The sequence below is a fragment of the Coffea arabica genome, chromosome 4e (assembly GCF_036785885.1).
Source record: "Coffea arabica cultivar ET-39 chromosome 4e, Coffea Arabica ET-39 HiFi, whole genome shotgun sequence".
Lineage (NCBI taxonomy): Eukaryota > Viridiplantae > Streptophyta > Magnoliopsida > Gentianales > Rubiaceae > Coffea > Coffea arabica.
In genome coordinates, this window is record NC_092317.1 from 15516842 (window position 1) to 15522841 (window position 6000).

The window sequence follows — 6000 nt, forward strand, 5'->3', positions numbered from 1 at the left end:
CAGGTTATCACATTACCTTTCATTGGCAAATTGCCAAATTCTACAACAACACGTAATTATTTTATTAATGACTTAAGTAGAATTTTTCGTCTCTATCTACACCTTGTTAGATTCATGAAAACTCATGAACCATCCAATGTGTGAAATGCATAGTTATGTTCACTAGTGTAGCTATAAATCAGCAGAAACCATTTGTACTGTAGAATAGAAAAATTGTAACAGTAGTTAACATGGCAAGTAATATATGAAAAAATGATTGGTAATTTCTAAAACTTAATGCTTTAGCCATTAGCACATGTACAACCTGAAAACCTTTTGATATTTTAAAATAATTCTTATGACAAAAAAATAAAAGAAAAAATTCAAATGGATAGAACCATTTTAACTCGATAATAGTGAATGTAATGTTAATAAAACCATGTTGTACCAGAAATATGATAATTGTACCATCACTTAACATGGATTGTACTATTTCAAGGAACTAATTTTTCATTTACGAATTAGGTAATTCTTTTTTTTGTTATAAAACTACAAAACCTTTTGTTATTTAATTTTTTTGATAAACCAATCATGAGAAAGCTTAAAAAAAAAAAAAAGTAGAAGTCATGAAGAATGTAGGGGAAAGAAACAATTTTGTATTATGAAATATAGCAAAGTTGTACGGTTAGCTAATACAGTAGGTACTGCATCAAAAAAAAGTTTTAATATTTTGACTAAGTACTTTAACCATTCGTCTACGTATAACAAAACAACCTGTTGATATTATATTGTACTTCCAAAATATTAGAATTGTACCATTACTAACATGGAAGGTGCTGTTGATTTTTTGAATGCTTAATAAACTTGCACTCATTTGACAATAGTACTGTACTGTTAATAAGGCAAATTTCTAGATCTAACTGTTTATATTAATTCAATGACCCATACCCTTAAGAATGATAACGGCACTTTAGATGCTCCCAATAATATTAGCATAATTTTATAATATGTTACTGATTTTTGGGATAACTAAACGTCTACAATATACTACCACTTTATTTAATATTATAATAATTTTAAAAAGAATTTTAACAACTTTTTTTTATATGCAATAATTATTAGGTCATCTAATGGTATAAAATTACATAATAAATAAAAATATGCATAAAATTGTATAAAAGTGCATAAAAATAAATTATGCATTGAATACTAGATGTATATATTCGAAATATATACGAAAGGCAAATAATGTATATACAGTCAAACTATCAAATGAATGTTTGGTTTGCTTGTAATTTATATAGTTTGACATCTATGAAAAGTTTAATGTAAAATGAATAAAATTTGTTTGAAAGAAATTAATCGTATAATACATTTTATTATAATGTTGCATTGTAGAAATGATGGTGGTAATTGCAAAATATTTTAAAACTTTAAGGGGACAATTATGGGGTCAAAGGGAATATTATCAAATTTTGGGGGGGAGGGAGGGCAAAAGTGGGACAACAGAATAAAAGCCAAACTTTTATAGGGTATTCTAGAAATTTTGAAAAATTAAGGGGTGCAACTACACCCTCTAGGCTGGCTTTGGCTTCCAGTCTATCCAAACATTTGGATAGACTTGATGTAGATTCGGTGGCCTAAATTTTTCCACACCATTTCACTAATTAAAAAATGGATAGTGTCACAAAATTTGAACTATTCAAGTTTTTGCCCCTAGTGTATGCTTTGCATCTGTTGGAGCAAAGGCCAAGAAGCAAGAAGTTGAATTGTAGACTCGAGCCGCCTGATCACTTCAGGAAACATATTGACTGCTACTTCTACAGGTGGCTTAGTCATCAAGATGGTGGGTACAATTGGTGACATGCCCGGCCCATCATTGGTTCAGTTGTGAACAGAAATATGTCATTTTCATGAACAACAGCCCCGTTATTTAGACAAAGAATAGGAGACATAAACACACTTCGAGCAGCGGAAACGTAGGGCCTGTTTGGAATCTGAGTTTTTTGGAAGTTTGTCTAAAACTTTACTGTAGTGCACTGTAGAAGTTTTTGAAAAAATTTTGTAGAAGTTTTTGTAAGGTGAAAATTTTGTAAAAGTTTTTGTAAGGTGAAAAACTTTTTTTTTCCTCTTTCCCTTTCTTTTTCTTTCTTTCCTTTTTCTTTTCTTTCCTCTCTTCTTCTTCTTCTTCTTCTACTTCTTCCCCGTTACCTCCGCCACCCCCAGCAGCAACTCCACCTCCCGCCACCCTTCTCCTCCCTTTCCCCTTCTCCTCCCCTCCCCCCAACGCCCCCCTCTGCCCCGCCTTCCCCTTCCCCCTTCCCCCTTCCCGCTTCTCTCCTCTCCCCCCTTTGCCCCCCTTTGCCCCGCCTTCCCCCTCCCCCCGCAGCCCCCCTCTGCCCCGCCACCCCGGCCTTCCCTGTTCCCCTTCCCGCTTCTCACCCCTTTCCCCTTCCCCCTTCCCCCTTCCCGCTTCTCCCCTCTCCCCCCGCCGCCCCCCTCTGCCCCGCCTTCCCCCTCCCCCCTCTGCCCCGCCACCTCTGGTCCCCTTCTCGCTTCTCACCCCTTCCCCCTTCCCCCTTCCCGCTTCTCCCCTCTCCCCCCGCCACCCCTTCTGCCCTATTTTTCTTTCTTTTTTTTTCCCACAGAGAGGTGGGGGAGGAATGGCGCCGGACGTAGAGAGAAAAAAAAAAAGACAAGAGAGGATGATGGCAGGGGAAGAAGAGGGGGAGAGGGAAAAAAGGGGGGGAAAAAAAAAAGAAGACCGGCACCGGCACCGGAAATTGGCGCCGGAACCGGCGACGGAGCCGGCAATGGAGGTGGTGGTGGGGGAGGAAGAAGAAGAAGAAAAGCGGACGGAAATTTTTTTTTTGTTGTGTTTTGGATATTTTAAGTGTGTAGGTTAAAAACTTTGATAAGTTTTTGGGGGTTCTTGTAGCACAAGTTGTTAAAAAACTAGTATAATAAAAACTTGGTAAAAAAATAGGGCTTCCAAACAGGCCCGTAAAATGGCCCAACCAGTTTTGTATAAATTAAAAAGTAAAAAATATAAAGGAATAGAATAATGATTTATACACAAAAGGTATGCTTGATTATTAGCAAAGTTCGAAAAGGATAGATCCTCAATTATGCAAGTCTTTGGAGATAAGTCTGTTTTGTAATCTTTTTTGCATGTTACGTATAAATAAATGAAACAATAACAATAAATTAAATCTTAGAGTATTCGATGAACCAAAACTTCGATTATCATATGACTAGGAAAAGAGTTTAACCACTCCTTATGATGGATTCACATCCAAAAGAATAATTAGGGTTTATTGTTTTAGAAAAAGAAAAAGGAAAAAAAAGAAAGGAATTAAGAAAAACAAGAGAAAGGCCATTTACTAAGTTAGGACTAATGTGACTCCTCCCCTAGTATCTGCGGTTTTCCTCTTTAAAAGGATATAAGAATCATTTTTCTAATATAATTCTAACAATTAATAATACTACTACATAAGAAATATCGTTTTAACTAATCAAAAACTCCTATTCCTATAAGAAAATGAATAATTCATTCCTATTGATCAGCAAGAATCCCAACTACGGGATCCACGTCCAATCTTGTGACGTCCGGACTTCAAATCAGAATAAGATATGGTCGCGCCTTGTAAAGCATAGTCTTTTGGAATTTCACCTTTAATGCACTTTTCTCTCAAAAGGCATATAAACAATGCCAAATACTAAACATGAGTAGAATCCAACATTTAACACCACATTTTACCATTATTAAGAGGTGATATGCATAAATAAAATGCGCAATTAACTCTCTAATAGCACTTGCTCAATTTTTCCATAGCTTTTCCAGCTCATTTTCAACAAGAATTTTGGCTGTAGCTGCTCAAGAAAACCTAGAAGAGTGTAAAGGAAGCTATGTCATAAACAAATGAAGATTTTTTATTCTTCTAATATCTATATATACTCATTGTATTGCAGAATCAAGGGAGAGTTTTTTTTGGAGAAATATTTGTAGACTTTGGAAAACTTGAGAGAGATAGTTTAGGTAGAAAAAGAGTTTGTAAGCTTGGTAGATGGGAGAAAAATTGGAAATGAAAGCTGTGTGGAGATCATTTTGAATAAGAATCTTTCATCCTTTACTATTTACATTTTGTTATCAATCATGCCTTGTTTTATTAGTTCTTTATACTTTAACATGCTTAACTTAATGTCTAACTAAACTATTTTCTCCTAGGGTGAGGATGAACTTATTTGCATCATGATATGAAGTGATTTTTGGTTGATTTGTGCTATCTTGTGAACTTGTTAATTCATGTATCTATGCTTTATATTTGTAGTTGTTTGATCACCAACTATGAATCATCTAATTATTTGTTGTGCATTAAATGTTGTCATGCAAGTGTAGAACAAGATTCATGAGCCTTAAAGATCATGTTCACGAATGTAGGAGATGTATTTAGGTGGATTTTATTTTACTACTTCATAGATATTAATGTACTTATATCAAGTTAACTCATGATGTAAATAGGCAAAGGCTTGATGTGAGTATGTTTGGGTAATGGCAAAAACATTATTCAAACAATATTGGAAGTGATCTTTGACATATTTAAAGCATAAATCAACTGAATTAATTCTAAATCTTGAGCAACAAGGGATTTGTAAACCTTAGGAAATCATTCTCTTAAATTTACCATTGTCAATTTATATGCTTAATTTAGTATAATTTGTAGCTCTTACCTTTACTTAATTTTTTGAGTGTTTAGATAATAAAGCAGGTTTAAATGGCTGTAGTAATTATCCAATTCCTTATGGGATTGACTCTAATTTTCTCTATACTCGTTTGACCCATATACTTGCGAAAAATTGAGAGAATTAGACTTAATTGATTTGATAATTAGAAACTTATAACTTGAAAGCTGAAGCCACGTCAAGTTTTTGTGGAGGGCATTCGGAGATTCAAGCTCAGCATCACTTGCAATTTATAATAAGTGAAGTGCTGAGTATTCCTACCTGTCAAGGATTAAACCTCAGGGAAGAGTAAAATCTATGTTAGAAGTTCATCCATTCCCTAGGTTTATAAACTACTAAAACATAATGGTTAAGAAAACAAGAACCAAACTTATATTATAACCAAACATGAGAATGAATACAAGAAATACAATGATAGAAGAGATGTCACTCATGTCACTTGAGCTCTATACTTTCCATCTTTATCCTCAACTTCGTTTTTGCTTAGCTAGATACAAGTATTGGATGAAACTAACTATACTAAGTTATACTAAACTAATGAATTAGGAAGTTCTAGTGAAAAACTAGGCCCGTTTGGAACTTGAGTTTTTTGGAAGTTTGTCTAAAACTTTACTGTAAATCACTGTAGAAGTAGTAGAAAAAACTTACTGTATAAGTAGTTTAAAAACTTTACTGTAGCAATTTTTTAATTTTTAAAAACTTTTTTTTATAACTTAAAAAAAAATTCCCTCCCTAAATTTTTTTCCCATTTATCCAAAAATTGTGCTCTATATTACTGCATCAAAATAATGATTACATTTTTTCCAATCTGGAGGCCAAGTTGCTTTTCCCCTTGTTCGCATTCGAGGTATCAATGCTATGCATCCAAGGACTAAGAAGGTATTAATTAACTCTTTTAATCATCACCTTAAAGCAACTTTGCTGGACCTTATATTTTGTGAGAATTTATGGTGATTTTGTTCCAAAAAAAATTTGGAGACACATGGAGATTTTCTTATATTTCACTTGCACATAAAATCTCACACCATTATAGCAAAATAATTAGCACCTTAGATTGTGAAATATTACAAAAACTCAAGTGGAAAGGAATCCGTTAACCCAACCTTGACCACAAGGCTTAAATTTGTTCATTACCAAGTCAAAATCCCAAATATTAAAAAAGAGCCAAATTGTACAATTGAAAATAGTTCGAGCTACGTGGAAATCAAGCGTGGCAACCATATACTATTCATTTCGGTGAAGGTACATGTGATCAACCATTGCATTTCGTAATTCCTT